Source organism: Lampetra fluviatilis, chromosome 76 (genome assembly GCF_964198595.1).
Source record: "Lampetra fluviatilis chromosome 76, kcLamFluv1.1, whole genome shotgun sequence".
In the NCBI taxonomy this organism is placed as follows: domain Eukaryota; kingdom Metazoa; phylum Chordata; class Hyperoartia; order Petromyzontiformes; family Petromyzontidae; genus Lampetra; species Lampetra fluviatilis.
Window position 1 is genome coordinate 2,239,821 of NC_136350.1, and position 25,617 is coordinate 2,265,437.

The following is a 25,617-nucleotide window of genomic DNA, read 5'->3' on the forward strand; positions in this document are numbered from 1 at the left end:
ACAGACCCTACAGGTGCCACGGGTTGACTGACTGAGATGACTGGCAAATGCACCAACTGTGCTCCCCACTATGCCAAATTTCTGCGTTTTAACCGCCCAGCGCCCCCTTCGTTGTTGCGAGCGTCGCTCCTCTGCCCTCTGTTGTTGCCGGAGGGAAATACAATACACAGAACGTACACACATACAATATACATCTTAACACCTGTATTGTTGCTGGAAAGAGCCTATTCGTTTATCATCATCTTGATAACGGAAAAAGGGGCCCCATAGAGACGATACAGTTCATACGTACACACGCATATATATAGGACCCGCAAACAGATAATCACAAAATATGCAGCACATAAATGTAATATATATGGAACATGATGCAATATACATAGAGCGCATACACAAACTTAAAATACGTATATAGTCCATACAATAAAATACCATATTTAGCATCTGTGTCAGTCACCTGTGCTCCAATGCCAAAATCTGTACAACATGCAATACTGAAAACTGTACTGTTCGCCTTTGGCGTTCTCTGGTCTAAAACTGGTGAGACAAGGCAATGGTGTAGGTCAATCAGTTTCAAGAACGATGCATACATTACAGAGGTGTGGACTCGAGTCATGTGACTTGGACTCGAGTCAGACTCGAGTCATGAATTTGATGACTTGCGACTCGACTTGGACTTGCATAACAATGACTTTGTCCCACCTATGAGATGTGGACTCGAGTCATGTGACTTGGACTCGAGTCAGACTCGAGTCATGAATTTGATGACTTGCGACTCGACTTGGACTTGCATAACAATGACTTTGTCCCACCTCTGATACATTATAATCGGAGCATGTGTATTTGCATGTTTTGTCCCAAGTACGTGTGGTTCATGCAGACTTGATTCCTTTCAAAAGGTATCTATTTGGTGTTGGAACATCTTAACACCTCCTGTTTTATTGCCAGAAAGGGTAAAATCTATTCTTATTTTTACAATATACAGAGCATACGGCCACTACTCCCGAGACGTGCCGTTTGGCAGACTACTGAAAGGCCAAACATAACATAGCCCACATATACAATATATTTTAGAACACGCATGCTATATATAGCACACATGATACGGAGCAGACACGCATAACGTACAGAGCATACGTGCTATACATAACGCACGATGCATAGATCCTATACACAATGGTTAGAACATATAGACAAGCATAGCGATGAAGTGCAATGCATAGAAAAACACAAAGATCCCCCATAAAGGCTGACCAGACCGTTGGGGCAAGTGCTGTCAGCGAGCACCGATGAAGGCCGGCACGGTACACGAGGGGCTGGATGGCCAGCACCACGCTCGACCGTCTTTGTCTCCCGAGTGGCGATGTTTACACATCGCGGTAAATATAGTACTCATTTGAGGCTGCACTACCGCTCCCCACTATGCATAGCACACGCATGCATACATACATACAAGCTTGCTCACATCTCGGAGGTGAAACCCGTCTCGATCTCCGATGAAATTGCGAGCTTTCGTGAGCGCCTTCACTGTGCGATGATTTTAGCATTGGCAGCTACTTTTATGAAATGCTCACCCAATAAGGGTGCGCAAGGTACGAAATACAACACTCGGATCATTTCTATTTGAATGTCCTCAAACAGTTCGTTGAGTCACGCACAAGTAAAGGGACACCAGTAGTCGGGTGAGGAAATAACAGGAGTCAGGTTAATAATTCTGCAAATTGGCCTGGAAAGCGTCACTGGGTCTCGGTATTTCATCTTAAAGGAGGGTCCTGAATTGGAATGTTTTGTAAATTTCCATTCAGTGGGCGTAATTTACAACTGCAGATGCCAGTCGTAGGCACGTAACTGGGAAACAGACCCCGCACCTCCGATTAGCACGGTTGGCTACGTGCAGTTCGAAAGTTGTTCAACATACATACATACGTAGTGAGTTCAACTGAGTCGCAGATGTACTCTTGGAGGCAACACATTTATACAGGTAGGGACAACAGTTCCACACTGCCCACCAGGGTTTATTTGTCTGTCTTTCGTGCATAGCCACGCCCTCGATTTGTATTTCATAGAGCGCTTCGGGCGGGCTCAGCACCACGTGACGCGCCGCCCCACGCAGCTTGCGCCGCGTGCCACGGATCGCACGAATGCGCTGTCCAACCAAGTTCCTACCTATGGGAACCTCATTTGCCAGTAAAAATATGATAATTGGTTTTTTACCCTTCTATCTGGCAACAAAACTGACACCTTTTTACAAGGAGTCATGTTTGTATAGACCGCAACACCTGCAGTCATAATACAAACAAAAGACATAACTCTGATAATGTGCACTGTCCTTGAAGTTGATTGGTCCACACCCGAGACAGCTTTCCTTAGAGCCTAGTCTCACATGGGTTGGACCAGATGACGCCAAAAGGCGCCAAAAGGCGTCATCTGGTCCAACCCATGTGAGACTAGGCTCTAAGGAAATCTGTCTCGGGTGTGGACCAATCAACTTCAAGGACAGTGCACATTATCAGAGTTATGTATTTTGTTTGTATTATGACTGCAGGTATTGCGGTCTATACAAACATGACTCCTTGTAAAAAGGTGTCAGTTTTGTTGCCAGATAGAAGGGTAAAAAACCAATTATCAAGTTCCTGCCTGCTCACTCCGAAGGAACGTGTTTTAACACCAACACACGGGGTAACTGCCCCTTTACAGAATAACAACCTATGGTGGTGGACCACCAGGCTAACTACACTAATTACAATGTAACTAGCTGCTACGGACTAGGGCCACAGCTCGGGTTTAGGTCCACGTCTTGGAGACTCGGTAGAACATAGGACGTAGACGAAGGCTTCTTCAAGATGAACAACAACGCCGGTCCCTCTGGGGGACCCGGCTTATATTCTCTGCAGCGTGGCTGCCTCTGCCTTTGGCCACGACCACCTTCTAAGATCGTCGAGCCGGATCTCGACCCGGACCATGTGACCACCCCTAGCCCCCAATTGGGGCCCCTTTGTAGACTTAACCGGTGACGTGTCCTCTTGGGTCAACCAGAGTGCCATGGCATGAAGTAACCCCGGCACACCCACGCCTTATCATGTAGCGCTGGCACTGCAGGCCAAGCGTGCTGCCACCTAGCGCTATCAACCAGCACTCACCGAGCCCCTTATAGGGCCGGTACTACATCCACATCATCGTGGTGCCCACGATGTCGTTACATCGCACGCCATGCCTCTCGATGGCTGGCACAGCACAGAGTCATCCCGCGATGTCACTACACATGTAAAGAAACCCATTGGAGACATTCATTATTTTAGAAGTAGAGCTTAATTTCTAACTTAACGTGCTTAAAGTTCCGAGTGTAACAAGCGCCAGACTCGTAATTACTACGACTATCTTCCGCCCCGATGGTTTCCACCAACATGGTGCTCGAACAGTCAGCCCCGATGGTTTCCACCTCTGATCGTCGATTAGTCCCCCAAAAAACTCCCCGATCGCGGGCATCGCTCTCCCTGTGTGCGTGCATTGCGTGTTGTGTGCAATGCTGGCGTGTTGGCGCCCATCGGGGTAACAGGAGCATAGTGGCACGTGGCTGACTAAGGGGGGCGTGTCATTGCACCAGCAATTTGGGACGGAAATGCTGGTTGGGTTCTATTTGGGGGCAAATATTTCATCAGTATATGCCTGCCATTGTTGAGTGGGTGATGCACGAGTTGTGGTCACATCGGCCTATGGCCGATGGCTGACCTGACCGCCCGGAGGCGAGACACTCCGTGGTTTGTCTCAAACTAATGGGCCGTGTGCTCATATGGCTCGGGGAGTCGTGGTTCAGTTGTGCGGTGGCAGACTAAACCTGGTGTGCCGGGGGCTCACGGGATTCAGGAGTAGAGGTTCCATTACGTGGCAGCGAACGGGGTGACCTGGCTAGCATGGGGCGGGGATTCCCCTTGCGGGTCCTCCAGCGGGAAGGGCCGCGATCTTGTTCCGCTCTGGGTTAGGGCGTTATTGAATGTATAAGGGAACATTGCCCCGTGGGGGGGGTCGATGGGGTCTGGCCTTGCCAAAGGATGAACCTTTCCTTGTCTGTAAAGCCTCAGACTATAAGATACTGGGGTGTGTCCATTGGTGATGGGATAGTACGGGATGGAGCGTGGCTGAGTTGTTGCGATGTGCCATTGTCTCGTCCCCGAAATTGCACTAGCCGAGTGTATGGCCAGTGGACGTTGCTGTGGTTGGACGACCACGGTGAGGGTGAGGGCGAGTTAAATGTTACCGCTGGGGAGCGTGGCTCTCTCCACGCGAGGGTGTGCGGCTGGGGGCTTTGTTGAGAGTGACAGTGGGTACATGCTGTGTACGTGAGATGTCTGTGCTGGTCCTCAAGGGAGGACTGCTGGTGGGCAAGAGCAGGACATTTTTTTGTTGTTGTCACGTGTAAATAATATTTTAGTTAAAATGTAAATACTGGGGCATCCATCGCGTCTATTTTGGGTATTTATTGGGGTTTTCTTTACACGGGCCGGATTTCAATCATCTCCACTACCCTGGGACCGGCTGGCTGTCGTGTACGACATGCGGATGTGCGTTTTGTTGTGTTGTGCCTCAGGGGGTTGGCTTCTCCTTTTCGTCACAGATCTTCAGCGCCTGCCACACTGGGTGTTGCCGGTTGTGCTAACCGGATGTGGACTTGAAGGGGGAGTGGAGCGTCTGTTCATCACTCCTGCTCTACCAGTTGCTCTCTGAAGTTGGACTTGAGCCAGGCGGATGGACCAGCAACACGGACACGCTCTGAGACACCGCATTCCTGGTTTATGCGCGTCGGCCGTTCTTGCGTGTCGGTTGCCGTTGTTGTGCATTGTTCCATTCGTAATTCTTGTTGCTTGTTGCGCGGAGGACGGGCCGGTGTTCTGTACCGGATCCTGATCCCTCCCCTTTCGTTACTTGTGTTGTTGTTATAATCTCCGTTGTGTCTGGGGTGATTCCTGATGGTTATGTTATTGTTCGCATTATTTTGTTCTGTTGCAGCCGGGGACGGCTGGGTTTTTCATCGGGGGGGGGGGGTCATGTAATGCGAGCAAGGACAGGGTGGGCGCTGCCTCCGCACCACTCACACGGGCCGGAGTATAGGGGAGGCAGAGCCTGGTCGTCGGGGTGAGTGGGGGCGGAGTCAGGGTCATGTGAGAGGGAGGAGTCAGGGTCATGTGGGAGAGAGGTTATAGGAGGAAGCCCGGAAGAGATCAGGGCAGTCGATGGAGTGAAGAGGCGAGACCATGTTGGGTGGCCGCCGTGCCATCAGCCACGTGGCTGATAGGGCTGGCATACCGCCAGCTAGCGGTGTGCAGAGAGAGAGCGGAGTGTGCGGGGTGCACAGGGCGTGCGAGGTTGCACGGAGCTAGCAGAGTGGCTAGCAGGACCGTGCGGGTTGCACGGGGCTAGTGGAGGGCTAGCGGAGCGTGCGGAGTGCACGGGCAGCAGAGTGGCTGCAGAGTGTGCTGGAGCACACGGAGCAGCGGGGTGGCTGCAGAGTGCGCGGGGCGCGAGGAGAGACGACGCTGGTCCGAGGAGGAGGCCAGCGGGGTGCGGAGGAGAAGAACATAAATAAAGGACCAACGGAGAGCAACATCGTGTGAAGGAGTCCTTTATTACACATACATAGACTGACACACACATTGGCCTACACACACATAGACATATGGACTGTGACACACAGACATCTACTTTAGATACACACACATAGATTAACACACACACATCGACTGACACACATAGACTCACAAACGCACATTGACTTACACATTCAGATGGAGCCATGCACACACATCGACTCACACACACGCATTCACTTAGACACACACACATCGACTGAAACACACACGTGTGGACTTACACACACATGTGGACTAACACACACACAGCGAATGATACGCACACAAATGGACTGACACACACATAGGGCGTTGTCTTTTTGAAAAAGACAGACACACACATGGACTAACACACAGACATGGAGCCACACACATAGAAACCCATCGACTTGCACGCACACAAACACATATGGATTCGCACACACAGACATCGACTTTAGGGACACACGTAGTTTTTGCACACGAACATTATAATTGTAACTAGCGGTAAGTACCCGGCATTGCACGGTCAAAAAAGGCAAACACAAACATTGACCCACACATGTAGAAACGCATCGACTTAGATGCACACACACACACATATGGTTAAATCCAGGATGGATCGTTAGCAGGCCACCCTAAATGTTTCTAACCAGCGAAGATGTTCCATTAGGGGGAGTCCACGTTTCGCAAGCGTAGAGAAGGGAGAGAATGATCGTGGCCGAGTAGACCTGAAGCTTCGTGCGGAGTGATAGACCAGGTAGCTTCCACACAGCGTTATGCAACCGATGAAAAGATAATGGCGCTCAATTGATTGGGAGTGAGACCTCTGCTGTTAAACTGTAGCCGGTCATGATCACACTGCCAAGGTAAGGGAAACTCTCCACTCTCTCTACAACTGCCCTATCACCAATTGAGAGTTGTGGGGGTAGAGTGTCCGATGGTACAAAATCCCCAGGCAGGTGCTTCGTTTTTATGGGGCTGATGGCAAGCTCCAGGTTTAGCATCAGCACCTCCAACTCCTCTTCCGAGTGAGCAGCAATTACCAGATCATCGGCATACATAAGGTGGTTGATCAATAGGGAGCCATTCCTTGACGGCACCCGAGCATCGATCAGCCTCCCATTGTGTCTGTCGCAGATGGGAATTCTTTCGATACAGCCATTGAAGGTTTAACGAACGACGTGGTCCAAATATATGTAAAAAAATGTGGGAGCCAGTTGACGTCCCTGTCGCACTGCAAGGTGTAGAGGGAATGGCTCTGACTCACGGCCACGTAGTTTTACACGGGACCGCTCACCATCATGAAGGTCCTTAAGGATCGTGATCAGAGAGTCAGGGACTCCGAAAGCACGAACAACCCAGAGGCCAGGCCTACTGATGGTGTCATAGGCTTTGACCAGGTCAATAAAGCACACACATGGACTAATACGCACACAAGGACCAACAGACACGCAAAGAAATGGACTTACACTAACTAACATGGAGCCACGCACACACAGCGACTAACACACATGCACATAGACTGACACACACACATACACATCGACTTACACACACATATGGACTCACTCACACATGCACATCCACTTGAGATACACACACATGGTGTCACACACACATATCGACGTACACACATACAGCGACTCGCACACACACAGACTCACACACACATACATAGACTGACACACATTGGCGTACATACACATACACATGGATTCTACTAAACAGACATATACTTTAGATACAGAAGCATGGAGTTACATACACATATCAAGTCACACACATGCATTGACTTACACACACACATCGAATGACACGCACACATGTATGGACTTATACACACGTGGACTAACACACACACATATGGACTGACACACACATACACATGGACATACACACACACACTGACTGACACACATAAACACACAAACGCACATTGACTTACACACTGACATGTAGCCATGCACACACATCGACTAACACGCACACACATATGGACTGAAATACACAGATCGACTCACACACACGCATCGACGTGCACAGCAATCCCCGATGATGACACAGCTATTAGCATCGCAGGACTACGTATCAGTAAATTGCGGGAAGTGAGCAATCGAAACAATAGAAATGCATAGTAGAAATAATTTGAAATAAGTGTACATTAAATAACAGCAGTACACACAGGTAAGTTGAGAAGCAGGCTATAGTATAGATTATAGACTGGCAGTACGCCGACTCAATGACATAAGCATTGCTACAGTGGCGATAAAAAGCTGACAATACAGGCAGCAGCTGAAAAAGCAGGATACAGTCGACATGAAAGGCTGGCAGTACACTTAGTGAGGTAAAGAAGCAGGCTACAGATTATAGACTGGCATTCACTCATAATGGGTAAAAGCAAAATTAACAGTGTAGATAATAGAGTGGCAGTGCACTGACGTTAATGAATCAGCAGGCAGCAGTCAACAGCACGGCAGTACACTGTCGCAGCGTCATAAAAAGGCACAAAAAAAGGAAATATTTAGCAACCTAAGAATGAAAATGTAGTTTTCTGCACACAAACATTATGATTGTAATATTAGGCAACGTATTAGTTTGATTATAGTAAACAATGAAGCAGAGTTGTTCTCTGCACACAAACATGTTAGTAATATTTGTAAACTTATTTGTTTAATAATAGTAAACAATAAACCTGAGTTATTAGCGAAAGATTCAATACAATTGTATTTTACATTGGCGTGGTGACGCCTCGTGCCGTGCAGAGCCCGTGGCCTCGCCTAGATTGGCAAGCCGGAGGTGAGATATTGCCAGAATGCGGGCTGGGCCGCTACCCCCCCCCACCATCCCCCTGCCCGAGCCATAATAATACTATATAAGCGCTTTAATAATAATAATATCTAAGGACTTTATAGCAGTAACTGCACGCATCGTGTTGGGGGGGGGGAAGAGGACATGAGACTGTGAAGAAAAATCCGCAGCGTGATGTGTATATTTATTTCATGTTAAATACGGAAAAATTTAATGTCTCCCGTGAGCTCGACCGAACGCGCATCACTTGGCAGGGTCCGCCCCCCCAGGCAATTGTCGTGAGTTGGTACGGTCGATGCCGCGCAATAAGTAAATAATTAAATAAGAATGTCACAAAATCTTTTAAACGACTTTAAAGTTTACGGACGTGAAAACGGAATAGCCTATTCCCACTGCGGGGCTTAGGGCGTGCAAATTATTTCGGTCTTTAACCCCACCGTCCGAGAGCCAAATCCCCCGCAAGCGCGCGGAGACTTTCTTATATATAAAAGTCTCTGCGCGCTCGCGCTTGCGGGGGATTTGGCTCTGCAACGGTGGCCTTCACGTAGAAAAAAATTTGCCAAGCGGCATGCCCTAAGCCCCGCGGTGGGAATAGGCTATTCTGTTTTCCCATCCGTAAACGTTAAAATGGTGTAATTAACACATTTGTTCCGTTTCTATTATTAATTATTTACTTATTGCGCGCCGTCGACCATACCAACTGACGCCAATTGCGTGGGGGGGGGGGGTGGCGGACCCTACCAAGTGCTGTGCGTTCGCTCCAGCTCACGGGGGACATTTCCTTTTACGCGTTTTACAGGCAATACATATGTAATAAAGGACTCTCTCTCAGATGTCGATCTCCGTTGTCCTTTATTGAGTTCGTAGAATCTCGTTACCACGGCGTCCTCGCTCAGGCCCGCGTCTCTCCCGACGATCTCTCCACAGCCACTCGGCTGCTCCGATATGCAGTCTCCCTGCTGCTCCGATATGCAGTCTCCCTGCTGCTCCGATAGGCAGTCTCCCTGCTGCTCCGATAGGCAGTCTCCCTGCTGCTCCACCTTGCAGCCACACCGCTGCTCCGCTCTCTAGCTTCACTGCTGTCCCGTATACAGCTAGCCTCCCACAGCCGCTAGCTCTCTGCGTCTGACACCGATGGCTGACGGTGTCGACGTCTGCCACCGCGTGGCGACCGCGCCACTCTCTCCGTCCTGCCCAGCGTGGCCTCCTCCTGTTTCACTCCGTCTCAACTCCCCCTTCCCCTTCCGGTTCTCCCCCTAAATCCTCTCTCCCACGTAACCCTAACTCCTCCCTCTCGCCACGTGACCCAGACTCCGCCCCCCCTCAATCCTTGCTCGCATTACACATACACACATAATGCTGCGGATATTTATTCACAGTGTCACGTCCTCTTGCCCCCCCCCCAACACGATGCGTCCAGTTTATTCTGCAGACTCTGTAGATCATATTTTAGTGCTTGCATACCATTATTCTTGCACGCCCGGGGGATGCTGGGGGCGGGGGGTAGTGGCCCAGCCCCGAGCCTGGCAATGTGCCAACTCTGCCGCCTCGCCAATGTATGCCAGGACGGGGGCTACGCATGGCAGAAGGCCTCAACAATGGCGATGGTAAGTACAAAGTCCCTTGCTTCTTACGCTAACAATTCAAGTCCATTGTTTACTATTGCTAAACACATTAGTTGACAAACATTACAATAATAATGTTTGTGTGCAGATAATGAATCACGTTCATTGCTTATTATTATTAAACAAATACGTTGCCAGATATTGTGTGCAGATAACTCAGGTTTCATTTTTTACCGTTATGAAACAAGTTTACATGTTACAATAATTATGTTTGAGTGCACAAAACTTTTTTGGGATTTTTAGGTTGCTCATTTTTCCCTTTTTTTGCTGTCTTTTATGACGCTGCCACGGTCTACTGCGAGTCTGTGATTTCTGATTATTTCTTCAATAAATTTATATTGTTTTCATCGCTCACGTCACGCTATTTCCCCATCATCGGGGATTGCTGTGCCCGTGGATGTGTGTGTCTTTGAGTCCATATGTGTGTCCGTGTAGAGCCATGCGTGTCTTTTACTTCATGTGTGTGTCTGTCTTATTCTAACGGACAACGCCCCATGTGTGTGTGTATGTCAAAGTGTTTATGTGTGTGTGTCAGTCCAAGTGTGCGTGTCAGTCCATTTGTGTGCGTGTAAGTCCATGTGTGTGTGTCTTAGTCCATGTGTGTGTGTAAGTACATATGTGAGTTTACGTCAATGTGTGTGTGAGTCCACGTATTGCTGTGTGTGAGTCAGTGTGTGTGTGTGAGTCGCTGTATGTGTGTACATCCATATATGTGTGTGTAACTCCATGTGTGTGTATCTCAAGTGCATGTCTATGTGTGTGTGTCTGTAAGTCGATGTGTTTGTGTGTGTGAGTCGATATGTGTGTGTGTCTCAGTCCATGTGCGTGTGTGTTAGTCGCTGTGTGTGCATGCCTCCATGTTAGTCAGTGTAACTCCATTTCTTTGCGTGTCTGTAGGTCCATGTGTGCATCTTAGTCCATGCATGTGCTTTATTGACCTGCTCAAGGCCTATGATACCATCAGTAGGCCTGGCCTCTGGGTTACTCTTCGTGTTTTCCGAGTCTCTGACCTACTGATCACCATCCTTAAGGACCTTCATGATGGTGAGCGGCCCCGCGTCTAACTACGTGGCCGTGAGTCAGAGCCATTCCCTTTACACCTTGGGGTGCAACAGGGATGCCCTCTGGCTCCCACATTATTTTACATATATTTGGACCACGTAGTTCGTCAAGCCTTTAATGCCTGTACCGGAAGAATTCCCATCTGCTACAGATACAATGGGAGGCTGATCGATGCCCGGGTGCGGTCAAGGGATGGCACGCTATTGCTCAACCACGTTATGTATGCCGATGATCTGCTAACTGCTGCTTACTAGGAAAAGGAGTTCAAGGTGCTGCTGAACCTGGAGCTTGCCACCAAGAGGTGGGGCCTTACCATCAGCCTCTCCAAAACTAAGCACCTGCCTGGGTATTTTGTACCATCGGACACTCCACCCCCACAACTCTTAATTGGTGATGGGGCAGTTTTGGAGACAGTGGAGAGTTTCCCATACCTTGCCAGTGTGCTAATGACCGGCTCCGGTTTAACAGCAAAGGTCTCACTCCGAATCCGGTCTTCTCGTCCACAGTCATTTCCTCCCTTCTCTACGCTTGCGAAACTTGGACACCCCTAATGGAACATTTTCGCCGGTTAGAAACATTTAGGATGGCCTGCCTACGATCCATCCTGGGTTTAACCAGGCTGCATTGTTTGAGGAGCTCACAAATCCTTGAAAGATATGGACAAAGTCCCATCGGTGAGCTCCTCCGGCAGGTAAGGCTGCGTTGCCTGAGTCGTGTAGCCCGCATGGCCAGCCACCGTATGCCTAAACAGCTTTTGTTCGGCCGGATCGAGGGGGCTAAACGGGTGCGGCACGGGCTAGAGAAGACATGGAGTAATGTGGTACAGGAGGACGTGGAGCTGAGTCGACTTGCCGATGACTGGTACCAGCCATGTCAAGATCGGCCTCTGTGGAGGAGGCTCCTGAAGGACGCTACAGGGCAGTTGGAGGCAGTCTCCCTCCAACAACAACGGAGGGTGGAGAAGCGACGCTCACAACAACGAGCGGAGCGCTGGGTGCCTAAAGTACAGCAAGTTGCCACAGTAGGGGGCACAGGTGGTGCATCAGCCAGTCGTCTCAGTCAGTCGACCTGTGCCATCTGGGTCTGCCCCGTGACCTGCCAGTGGGCGTTCGACACTTCACGTGGCCTCAAGGTGCACATAGCCTGGCACAAGTGGTTGTTGTTGTTTCATCAATTGCATTTGTGTGTGTAACTTTATGTGTGTGTGTGAGTTCATTTGTGTGTGTCACTACATGTGTGTCTGCCTTCTTCGCCCGGGCAACGCCGGGTACTTACCGCTAGTTATATATAAGAAAAGAGAAAAAAAGACGAATAAGTAGAAGAAAAGAAGGAAGAAAGAAAGATGATTACAGTGCCACCTGCTTCCAATTGTCTAAATGTGTGCCTTCTAGCACTTTGTATAGTCCCCTACATCACCCCCCCCCCCAAAAAAAAAAATAACCGTCTCGGCGATACAATAGGGGACTGAACACATGTGGACTGTGGGATCTCTACAAGGGAATTTTCCCTGCGCACATAGGATGAATAACATTTAAACTTCTAGGTTACCACAAAACATAGACCTGTAAAGGGGAGCCGACACGAGATTGCAGGGGTCTCGTCCTTTATTCCTTTTCTTCCATTCACACCTGTCCCCAGCCGTCCCAATCTCGTTCCCGCCAAAGGCCCCCTTTTCCCGCCCGTTCTCTCCTTATATCTCCTTGATCACCCCTCCCACTAACCCACCTATTGGTGAGAATCCTTCCCCTGACACCCCTACAGACCCTTGAAGCAAGGGTGGGAAGGTGTTTTGACCAAAATTGACCACTGCATACCGCATGTATGGTCAACTAAGCTAACCTTTATGTTAACTACCCTGTTAAGGGGGGACATTTCAACACAAGGCAATACACAACCAAATGGTACTCTCACATCTATGCTCCTCCCCAGCGCTTTCGTGGATGACCTTGTCGGCCTCCTCCATCCTGCTGATCTTCATTATGGTCGTTCCTGAGAAGAGGGGAAGACAGTGTGGGAGCAGTATTTTCCGGAGGAGGATGCCTTTTTCCCTGGCTTTCTTCACGACACCCCTGGACGTGGCCTTTCTGAACCTAAATAACACCTTGTGTCGGTGGTTCTTTATATGGTTTTAAACGGCTCGGATGGACCACCACCCATCACTGGTTTCCTATCTGGAGAACTTGGACAATCTCTACAGGACCCTGCCATAGACGGTGTAGCTTAGCTGACGTGCCCACCCGGACCTGGGGACATTGTAACCAGGCCCGATTCCCCTGCTCAAAAGGCACTGGCGTTTGTCTTTTTTCGCATGTGTTCGCTCGCTGCTTGCGATCTGCCAAACTCTGCTATCGCTGGCGGGCGGGCGGGCATGGGAGCAGGCGGGCGGGCGGGCGGGCGGGTGAGCGGGCAGAGACACAGGAGGCGACTAATCGCTGGTGAGTGATTGATTTATGAGAATGAGATAACAGGTGGTTCAGAGTTCAGAGCTCTGAGTTGTGTAGCAAACCTATGGTCTCAGACCAATAAGTAATGACTGCACAAAAACCGTGTGAACTTTACATTGTATCCTAGACTTAATTTTGGCTGAATTCCAGCACGTCAGAAATAAAATTATGGGTTTGACTATCAAGTGATGAACATTACTCTCTGTGGCAGAACCTATGGGCAAGTGTGGGGTCACTTGAACCACGCAAATAGGCAATTGGAGGAAGTTACCCTCCAACAACAACGGAGGGCAGAGTTTCAGTTTTATTTATTAGGTATAAACCTGTGAGCCATGCGGCTCTTGACTCGGGTGTAACCGCAACAAAACAAAAATATGAACATGAAACATCTTAAAGTGACTACACGCAACAGAAAAATCCTGGAAAAAACAGCAAAGACATCCAGAAAAAACACCGTACCTCAACGCTCTGTGCAAAAATCCCTGTGGGATGCAAGTCAAACAATAACAACCATAAGACAATGTAGATTCAAGTTAACGGGCTAACTCTGTACTACAACAAACAAACATGGCTAGACCAAACCGTTTTCAAAATCACCAAAATTAAGCTATAAAAAAAGAGTAGTGACACTCGCAACAAATGAGCGAAGCGCCGGGCGACAAATTTGCAGCACGTTGGCACAGTAGGGGTACAATTGGTGCATCTGTAATATAGTTGAGGACTCTTGGATGCCGGGGTTGGAGGCACACGTATTTATTCCGCGTCAGTTGGCACAATCACGGACATACAACACTGGAGGGGGTATCGGCCCCCTCACCCGGCTAGCTGGGGATACACTTGCTAGCTATGCCTAACCTACCTCCTAGTCCTCCACTAACGGGCTAGGGGAGGCTATCTGGCCTGACACTGGTAAGTCGGGCTTACGGTACCCGGAGTCCCAGACCAGCTCTGATAAGAGCACCGGCTCTGGCTCTCGGGACCACGCCGCTGGCTCGGTCCTGTTCGGCCCTGATAAGGGCGGCGATCCAGGGGAGTCCAGGGCTCTATCTGGACGATCTTCGGTCTTCACTGGTTTAGCTTTAACATTCTCCCCTGAGCCCTCCGGCACATCCCCTTTTATACCAAAAACCCCCCCTGAGGGGTGGGGCCCCGGGGGATCACAACGCCGGGTCAGCCCCCCAGGCTGCCCGGTGCGGACGTCGTTGAGAGCACCTCCCCGTGCACTCACGTAGCCACGCCCACTGTGTTTGTTTCCCGTGTGATCCCATGTATAACAGCCCCTCCGTAACACCCCTACATCACCCCCCCCGTACAGCTCGCAGCCGTCCCGGCTGCAACAAACGACAATTAAAGTGTATTTACCCCTTAACCCCGCGTGTGCCTAACAATTATTTTTTTCAACAATAACGAGAACGAGAACAACAACAACAAGAACAACAACAGCAAGAAGGGAAAATAACCCGATGCACCCCCCCCCCCCCCCCGAATAAATACGAATTCCGTAAAACCACCCTATATACAATTTGCAGGGAACCACACCACATACACAACACACAATGAACATAACATGTGTACATTTTTTTTTTCGGCATCACAAGAGTCTGCACATTCTTGCGCGCGTCCTTGCAGCAGGCCCGTCACACGGGGCAACCCCGGATGGCGGACTGTCGGGTGGCAACTGTCCGTCTCCGAGTGAGTCTCTTTTTGATGCCGCGAGACCCTCGGCATCCCCAGGAGGGGTTGTCGGGCGTGAGCCCGTCACTCCTGGTGCACCTGGGGGCGGGACAGCCGGCAACACGTTAGGTGAGAGCAGCGGAGACGGACCCTGTGAGTCGGTCGACCCCCCACATGTTTGGCCACGCGTGTGTGAAGTGGGAATTTGTACCGCAACGAAGGGTTTCAATCTGGAGGGGTGCACAAACCACCGCCGCTTCCCCCATTTGATGCGTATGCACTGAGGCCGCAAAACCTCAACCACCTCCACAGGGCCCCGCCACGGCCGCACCAGTTTAGAGGAGGTTGCAAGTGGTACCTGTGGACAGTGCAGCCATGCCTTGTCCCCCGGCTTCCACTGCAGCACGTGCGCCCGACCCAGTCTGAGCCTCTCGTTAGCTTTCTGACGGAGGTCGGAATTTTGCATGGCAGCATCCCGTGCCTCTGTTAATTTAGCAAGATTAAATTTAACATGGTCGGCCAATTTAGTTTTACCCTGCGGCACGGGGATCTGCAGCTGGGCCCGAACAGGCGGGTCAGGTTCGCGGCCATACATCAGGAAGAAGAGGGAAAATCCCGTTGCCGCATGGGGGGCCATTCTATATGCTGCCAAGACCCCTTGAATTTGCAGGTCCCAATCGGTCTGTGAGTCCGAAACCTGCTGTGACAACATCGACGTGATGGTTCGATGCAGATGCTCGACCATCCTGTCAGTTTTCGGGTGATACGGGGAGGTACGAATTTTTTTCGTGCCCAGGAGCTCACAGACTTGTTGGAGTAGTTTGCCAGAAAAAATTTTGCCCTGGTCGGTCAGCAGCTGCTCCGGAGGACCTTTGTCCAGGACGTATCCCTGGACAAAGGCCTCCACGATGGCTGCTGCCGACTGGTTGGCAAGGGGCCAGGCCATAGGCCAGCGCATAAAGTATTCCACACCGGTCAACAAATATCTATTGCCCCTGGGGGTGGCGGGGAATGGGCCCAGAATATCCAGCGCGACAAGCTCGTTGACTCTGGAGACTTTGATAGATTGCAAAGGCGGGTTAGACTCCCGTGCTGGTGGTTTCCGTTGTGCACACCGAGGGCATGACCCCAACAGATCCCCGACATCCCTTGTCATGCCCGGCCAAAAAAAATCAAGCTGGAGCAAGGCGAGGGTCTTTTGGGTCCCCAGGTGGAGGAGGCGCTCATGAGCGGCCCACACCACCTTACCCCGCAACCCAGAAGGGACCACCAGCCGGTGTCGATGGGATCTCCCGTCCCAATGCATTAGCAGACCCTGAACCATTTCCCATGAGTCGGCATCACCCCTCCCCCGCCCAGCACCCCCGACGCGACGACGCAACGCGAGGAGGGAGGTATCCTCCATCTGGAGGCGCCCCCATTCAGTGACAGGCAACCCCAACAGGGAATCTTTTCCCTGTTGTGCGATCGAATTCGTCATTGACGCTGCGTCGTCGGCGGCCGCCAAGACCGGAACGGATATCTGACCCGGAGGCCTGCAACGTCCCGACCCCAGGAGGCATGCGCATTCGGAGGTGGTTGGCATGCGCGACAGAGCGTCCGCATTGGTGTGGCGAACGCCCTTACGGTACGTAGTTTCAAAATCAAAGTCCTGGAGAATCTCCAACCATCGAGACAATTGTCCTGATGGTTGTTGAACTCGCAGGGCGTACTGTAGTGCCGCATGATCTGTACGGACGGTGAAACGCCGACCATACAGATATGGGCGGTACTGTTGGATGAAATTGACAATTGCCAACAGTTCCCGACGGGTGACACAATATATTTGCTCCGCTGGAGACAACACCCGACTACCGTACGCGACTACCCGTTCTACGCCGTCAACCACCTGGGAAAGCACGCCCCCAATACCCGTGTTGCTTGCATCGGTGTCGAGCAAAAAGGGTTTAGAAAAATCGGGGTAAACCAAGGGAGGAGCTTTTACCAGAGCGTCCCGAAGGGAGCGGAAAGCAGCCTCCTCCTCCTGTCCCCAATGAAACCGGACCACCTTTGACGTCAAAGCGTGTAGGGGCTTCGCAATCGTCGCAAAATCCGCGACAAACCGTCGGTAATACGACGCGAATCCAACGAAACTCCTGACCTCTCCCACAGAGGTGGGAGTCGGCCAGGAGCTGACGCACTGTGTTTTGGCGGGATCGATAGCAATACCTGAGCGTCCGACGATATGTCCCAAATAACGCACAGATTCGCGTAACAGATGACATTTTTGGGGTTTAAATTTCAAATTAGCAGCCCACATTTTGAGGAAAACCGCCCGCAACCTCTGGAGATGTTCGTCAAATGTTTTGCTAAAGACGATAACGTCATCCAAATAAATCAAGCACGAGTCCCATTGCAATCCAGCCAAAACCAATTCCATCAATCGCTGGAAAGTTGCCGGCGCTGAGTGGAGTCCCATCAGCAACCGGTTGAATTGGAACAGGCCGTGCGGTGTACGGAATGCAGTTTTAGGCTTTGAATCATCGTCCAGAGGAAGCTGCCAGAATCCCGAAAGCAAATCCAATGTGGAGAAGAATCGCGCTCCCGCCAAGGCGTCAAGCGATTCGTCCATCCGTGGGAGCGGGTATGCGTCGGCAACAGAAATTTTGTTGAGGCGACGAAAATCGACGCAAAAACGCAACGAGCCGTCCTGTTTTTTAACCAGGACGATCGACGCTCCCCAAGGGCTGGTAGAGGGAGAAATGATGTCGGCGGCTAACATGTCATCAACGGCCGATTTGACATGGTCCTTTTCGGCGGGACTTAACCGAAAAGGATTCTGGCGTATTGGCGCGCTGTCACCTGTATCAATATGGTGACGCAGCAGATGAGTACAGCCCAAATCGAATTTGTTCCGACTGAAAACGTCGGAAAATTCACGCAGCAGTGTTTTAAGCTTTTGACGCTCTAAATCCGACAGGTCCGTCGATCCCGCACAAAGCGCCTCGAGCCACCCTTCATCGCTGTCCGAATGTGGTCGCGGCAGAGGGACAGCGCTTACGTGATTCGCGACGGGTTCCTCACAGGGCACCGGCGTTGCGTGAGCAAGCACGGTCCCCTGTGGAACCACCACCGTCTGCGACCCCACATTGAGGACCGCGATGAAAGGATCCCAGTCCCCTTTAACGATGGTCTGGGCCAGAATTAAATGAGGTCCGCTAACGCCGGTCCTAGACGGCCCCAGCAGAACCCCCTGGTCCCCAATGCCTTCAGCGAAGGGCCGACGAAGTTTAAGAGGCACCAACATTTGTGCCCCCGGCGGTACGCGTACCGTTCTATCGACGAACGCCGGTACCGTCGCGAACGCCGTCCGACCCGCAGCGGGGGACGGCAGAAACGCCATGCGTCGGCCCGACGGGAGCTCAATGCAGCCCTGGTCGATTAAAATACGAATCGGCATTTTGCCCAGGAAGTCCGTCCCCAGCAGGCACGGAACCGCCAGCGAGGAGGAAACAAAAATCGGGCCAGATAATTTGATATCACCGATACAAATTTGCGCTCGAATTTGTCCAATGATGCCAAGTGAGCCCCCGTTAGCAGCATAGAATGGAACGTTAACGGGCAGCAAAGGACGGCTCTGGACAGGAAGAATATTGTAAATTAGTTCCGAAATGATGGTCGCCGATGCTCCCGTATCGACCAGGATGCGCACCTCAACCCCGTCAATGTGCCCCACAACGGCTGACGACCCCGACGATGCGGCGACAACGCGATGGGCCAACACGGACCACTGGCTGGGATCAATATGAGTCCCCACAGTGGTGCGTGTTGGCGCGACGGTGTGCAATGTCGGCCCCCCGTTGGCTGCGGTGTGCGAGTGTGTGATGGGTGTGTGCGTGGGCCAAACATGAGGGGTGCCGCGACTCGCCCGGTTATGTTGATGGAGCTTGGGAGGAGGGCCGGCGTCCTGTCGAGACGCCGTCCCGCGATGCCGAGGAGAGCGGCACCCCGAGGCGACATGGCCCCGGATGCCGCAATTGTAACAGCGCGGGAGCGCTGGCGACGACGATGGATGGTCGAGGCGGCTCGATCCGTCCCGGCCCGCCCGTACTCCCGCTCTCTGCTGCAGTTGACGGTCGACGGCGCAAATTTCCTCCGCCGGGAGGGTGGCTGCAGCCACAGCACGCCCGGTCGCTGCCTTGCTGGCCTTCCGTCGCTGCGAGAGTAGGTTGGCGTGGAGGAGTCGTGCAGCCTGGAGGGAACACATTTCTGCGTCGTCCTGTGCCACGATGATGATGTCCAAGTCGTCTGCCAGCAGGAGGATCTTCTCCGTTACCATAGCGTCCACGCCTTCGTTGTCCATACGTGGGAAGGCCGTCTTTGCTAGTGCCAGGAGACTCGTACGATACGCCAGGGGCGACTCCTTTGCACCCCGCTGGCGATCATAAAAGAGCTGCCTGCAGTCCGACGGTGGTCCGTAGACTGCAGCCAGCAGCTGCAGTGCCATCTGTAGTGTGGAGCGTTTGTCCTTCGACGCCGATGTAAGAGTGGCGAGGGCGTCGCTGTCGAGGAGCGCCGGCAGCGCGCGGAGAGCCTCGGCATCTGTCCACTGCGCCATTTCCTGGTGTGCGAGGAAGCGCCGCTGGAAGCCGCCCCAGTCGCCATCCTCGCCCACAAACTCCTTGAGTGGAGGTAGCCATTGGTGCAACGCAGCGGCCGCCGTGGAAGGTCGCTCTCCGTTGTCCCCGTCACTCGGCTCGGCTTCGGCGCGAACGACGGATGGCATCGCCGGTCGCACCAGTGGTGACGCTCTATCCGCTGGTGATGACGCGGCAGCCACTGTACGCCCGACGTCGGACGCGAGGCTCAGGCCGGCCACGCCCTCAGCAGCTGCTGCGGCGATGGCGGGAGATTCAAAGTCGGGCTCCGTCGAAATGGCGGGAAGGCGCACTGGTCGTCGGCTGTCGTCGCCCCGTGGCGGTCCACCAGCCCCCAGCCGTGTGATCTGTTCCAGCTTGGCGGCAGCAGCGTACAGCAGCTCCGCCAGTTTCGCGTGAGCCTGCCTCAGTCCATCTGTCGACGGATCCCCTCCATCCCGATGCTGCGGTGTGGATGCATCCGGCCCCGGCTGCTCGATGCCTTCTTCAGCCGTCTCGGGCTCCACAACTGCAGCGGTGTCCTCCGCCTCCGGTACCCTGGCTCGAGCTGTCCGGCGCGTGTCCATGTTCGTGGTCGTTCACTTCTGTCACCAGATGTAATATAGTTGAGGACTCTTGGACGCCGGGGTTGGAGGCACACGTATTTATTCCGCGTCAGTTGGCACAATCACGGACATACAACACTGGAGGGGGTATCGGCCCCCTCACCCAGCTAGCTGGGGATACACTTGCTAGCTATGCCTAACCTACCCCCTAGTCCTCCACTAACGGGCTAGGGGAGGCTATCTGGCCCGACACTGGTAAGTCGGGCTTACGGCACCCGGAGTCCCAGACCAGCTCTGATAAGAGCACCGGCTCTGGCTCTCGGGACCACGCCGCTGGCTCGGTCCTGTTCGGCCCTGATAAGGGCGGCGATCCAGGGGAGTCCAGGGCTCTATCTGGACGATCTTCGGTCTTCACTGGTTTAGCTTTAACATTCTCCCCTGAGCCCTCTGGCTCATCCCCTTTTATACCAAAACCCCCCGCTGAGGGGTGGGGCCCCGGGGGATCACAACTCCGGGTCAGCCCCCCAGGCTGCCCGGTGCGGACGTCGTTGAGAGCACCTCCCCGTGCACTCACGTAGCCACGCCCACTGTGTTTGTTTCCCGTGTGATCCCATGTATAACAGCCCCTCCGTAACACCCCTACACATCTGCCAGTCATCTGGCAGCGTCTGTCTCGTGACCTCCTATCAGAGAGCCTTCAAGGCTTCACGTGGCCTCAAAGTGCACCTTGCCTGGCACAGGCACCGTGGTGATATCATCACTTTGGCGAATGTCGGTTATTGGTTTTGGGTTACTTGAAGTTGGGATCTCAAAGGTAGTTCTGTAAGATCCGCTTGCGTAGGCCACTCTACTCACACGAAGTTGATGCAGCGCTCCGCGAGATTCCCACATGGAGAGAAATGTGACGATGGGCTGACGTGTACCACACAGCACCACGGCGAGTGATTCAGCCCCTCTGTCAATCCACTGCTGGATGAAGGTCTATCCCACGCCGTGTCAATCGTGGGGTTTGTTTGACCATAATTCACCAGTATTTGTGAGTACATTTGGGATAGGTTGAGGTGGGGGGACCCTGATCGGTTCAGTTATAAATACGCCACCGCTCAGCCCCCATATCGAATGATCTTCCTTCTGCTTGGCACGAGGAATGACGATTAAATAGTTGAATTTGTTGACTTTGCAATTCGACGCCTGTTAGGCAGCAGAAGCAGCAGCATCAGCTGCTGTTTGCGTGCATTGTTGGAGGTAGGAACACACACGCGGGAGACGTCACATTGTATTGTCCGTGGTGGTGGTGACGGCGTCTGAGCAGTAGGCAAAGTAGCACTGCCTGCACAAAGTCACATAACTAACTCCCTGTATAGTCTTAACAGACTGTTGAGGCAAATGCTGTTAGCGAGCACCTATGACAGGGTGGATGACCAGTACCACGCTCGGCCGCCTTTGTCTCCCGAGTGACAATGTTTATACACGTCACCAGGTATTCATTTTGAGGCCGAGTCTACCTGGTGGAGGCCCCGGAACGGTTCACGAACTCACTGACACGCATAGGCTTCGCGTACAACTTACATAACCTCCGTCCGTTCCTCTCTTGAAGCCTCGCCTCTTCTCCATCGCCCATTCCCTTCCTCTTCCATCCTTCTCGCCCCTCCACTCCGTCGTGTCCCTTCCCTCCCCGATAGCCTTTTCGTGACCCACCACGGGACCTCGGTTACGGGAACTCATTCCTCGGCCCTTGCATGTCCCTGCCATCATCTCAATCACTTGGTTTTTATGCCCGCTTTAAACTATGTAAAGCGGCTTGAGCTAAGGCGCTTTATTAACATGAAATAAGATCGCCGTCGTCGTCGTCGGCCATGGTCGATCCACTGCTGGATGAAGACCTCCCTATGCTGTTGCTACATGTCATGTGGGGATCGACTGGTAACTATCGAGCAACGGTGGCTAACTGGCGTCTCACGAGCCGCATGCGGCTCTTTAATACACCACATGCGGCTCTATCGAAGGAGCATGAAGTAGAACTTACTCCTCTCACAGTCGCAAAAAAAGAAAAATTTCGATTCAAAGCTTTCGTGACTGTAGGGATTCATCTCCTTGGTTCTTTCGGTGAAGTCACATAGAAGGGAAATAATAAAATAATAAAAGACAGCGTCTGAATGGGCACCACCAGGCTTGGCAGCGTATATTTAAGCTGGGTTGGAGGGGGGAAGGGGTGCCTTGACAAAGGAATTTGCATATCAAGAGGAATTTAGCATATGTATGGGTAATGCAGATATGGGATTAGTCACTACTTGTGGAATGCGTAGGAGGTGGAGGGGGTTTCAAAGTCATATTATGCCCGTGCATTATGCAGTATGCAGGATTAGCAGCATCAAAGAGAGGGAGTAGGGTTAGCAGTAAGAGGGAAGGGATTTTAATAGTAAGGAGCTACAGCAGCTAAACCACCACGTAAAAAACTAAAATATAAACTACATCAGTATCATCAATATACTAAATATACTCTCCAATAAGCTGAGCTACTAACAGTAAGTCATACATTACAATTCTATGTTGCAAAAATATATAATATGCCTCCAGCTAAACTTTTTTTCTCTTACATCACACGGGTCTACCCCATACTATATACTGCCATAGACAAACCCAACATTAAATTATATACCGCATTACTATACACCACATACCTTAGACCAGGGGTGTCCAAACTTTTTGCAAAGAGGGCCAAATTTGATAAAGTGAAGATGCCCGGGGGCCAATAGTTCCTTCTGACATTTTTGAAACCACACAAGTTACATGAAAATACACACTGTTATGAAAAAAAATTCATTGTCACAATTACCTTTATTTTTCAAATGACAATGTAACCAAATATAAGCCATTCAGGCAGACGTGAACAACTCTAAAAACACAATTCTGCCTTTCATTCAGTCAGATAACATTGAACAAACATTGAACATAACCAAATCTTATTCAAGAGTTTAATAAAATAAGTGCCATAAGTCCAAGTGCATTAGTGTGCTTTAGGCGTTTCACTGTTAATAGTGACAGATGTTACCGTTCAAAACACTCAAATTCAGATTGATCAAGAATCATATAACTTGCTGACACTAATGAGAAGGGTGATACTGAGATCTAGATTTCAGTAAAGAGACTAGGTCTGGCCTGAGGGCAGTGGTTGAGATGCGTAAAATGTCACGCAAGTGGGAGTCACTCATCCTTGACCTCAATCGGTTCTTGTTTAAGTCCATGACTGAGAATGTTTGCTCACGCCAATATGTGGAGCCGAATAAACTCAGCATTTTCTTAGCGAATGACCGCATTCCTGGAAACCTGCTTTTGTCCAGCTGCCGGTAAAAGTCAACAAGAGAACACTGCTGGTGTTTTCCGTGGCACTCATCGTCACACTGCAGCTCAATGAGCTCCAACTGCAGCTGTGGAGGAGCACAATCATGGTCCACGGAGAAGGGAGAAGAGAAAACCAACATGTCCTTTTCAATAACTGCAAAGTCCCGAAAGCGTTTGTTAAATTCCACAGAAAGAGATGCGATAGCTGTTGCATAACTCTTCATTTGCGCACCGATGTTGTCCTGTGGGAAACTGTCAATGACCTCTTTCAAAGCTGGGAAGTGCGCGGTGCAGGGCTCTGTTTGGGACAAGTGTCTTTGGAAAAGTTGCAGTTTGGTTCCAAAGGCCTTGATGTGAGCGTATAGCTGGCTCACCACTGCAACTTTTCCTTGAAGATTGACTTTCAGCGCATTCAGATGCTTCGTTTTGTCAACCAAAAAAGCCAGATTTGCCAGCTATACAGGATCGGATAGTTCTTCCATTGGTTGTCCCTTCTCACCCAAAAAATGTCCAATTTCCTCTTTGAGAGAGAAAAATCGCTGCAGTGCGGACCCCCGACTTAGCCACCTCACATCTTTGTGATATATTACGTCACCGTATTCATCCTGGATGTCACGCAAGAACTGCTGAAACTGTCGGTGGTATAGAGCTTTAGAGCGAATAGAATTGATTGCCTTTGCCACTGGTTTCATAACATCGTCAAATTTGAGATGTTTGGCACAGAGTGCCTGCTGGTGAATGATACAGTGAAGTTTAATAGCGTTACCTGCTTCTTCGCTGACTTTATTGCAGATCAGTGTGGACAATCCACTTCGCTTACCAGCCATGGTAGGCGCACCATCGGTAATGATCTCAGAAACTTTACTCCATGGTAGTTTCATATCATCAACAGCTTCACAAACAGAAACGAATACATCTGTTCCTCTGGTTTGCCCTTTAAGGCTTTTGAGGTCAAGCAGCTCTTTTGTCACGTTCATGTTGTCATCAACTCCTCTTTAAAAAATAAGTAGTTGTGCAGTGTCAGATGCATCGGTGTTTTCATCGCAGGCTGATGAGAAATAATCAAAAGCCACTCCCCTGTCCCCCAGTTGTCTCTGAATATCTGACGATATGTCCTCAACTCTCCGTGCCACAGTGTTGCGTGCCAGGCAAACATTCATAAATTCTTGCTTCTTCTCGGGACAAATGTTCTCCACCATTTTCATGACACAGTCTTTGATAAATGCACCTTCAGTAAAAGGTTTGCCATGTTTATCTATTAACATGGCCACTTCGTAGCTGGCTTTGGTGATGTTTTCCTTTGACTCACAGGCCCGCGTGAAGAATCGCTGTAGGCGATGCCAGAGCAGCACGGAGTTGCTTCACTTTTTCAGCACGATCACTCCCTGTTAGCTTGTCGTATGTTGTAGCATGTGTAGTCTTGTTGTGTCTCTTTACGTTGAAATCCTTAAAAAAGGTATCCGTCTCTTTAAAAATTAGACAAACACAATTGCCTCGATTTCCAGTGAAGAAGTATTGTAATTCCCACCGCTCCTGAAAGCGGCGGCCCTCACTGACAGAGGTTCTCTGCTAGCCATCTGGCTACCATGAGAGATTCGTTCATGAGGCGATCCACATATACAAACACAGAGACAATTTCAACCGAGAAGATGGATTCTGGCTCAGCAATCATTGGAAGGACGTAATAAACCATTTCGGATCTTAACTGATTGTGTTCACGTTTACGGTGACTTTCAGACCGCAGTCCACTCACTGGCATTGACTATATATCTTTTATTCTCCACAGGGAATGGATTCTTTGCTCCGCTGCAAGTCTCCCACCACCACTCTCCCATTGACATATTTCGTTGCTTCCTCTTAGTACCTTTCACGCG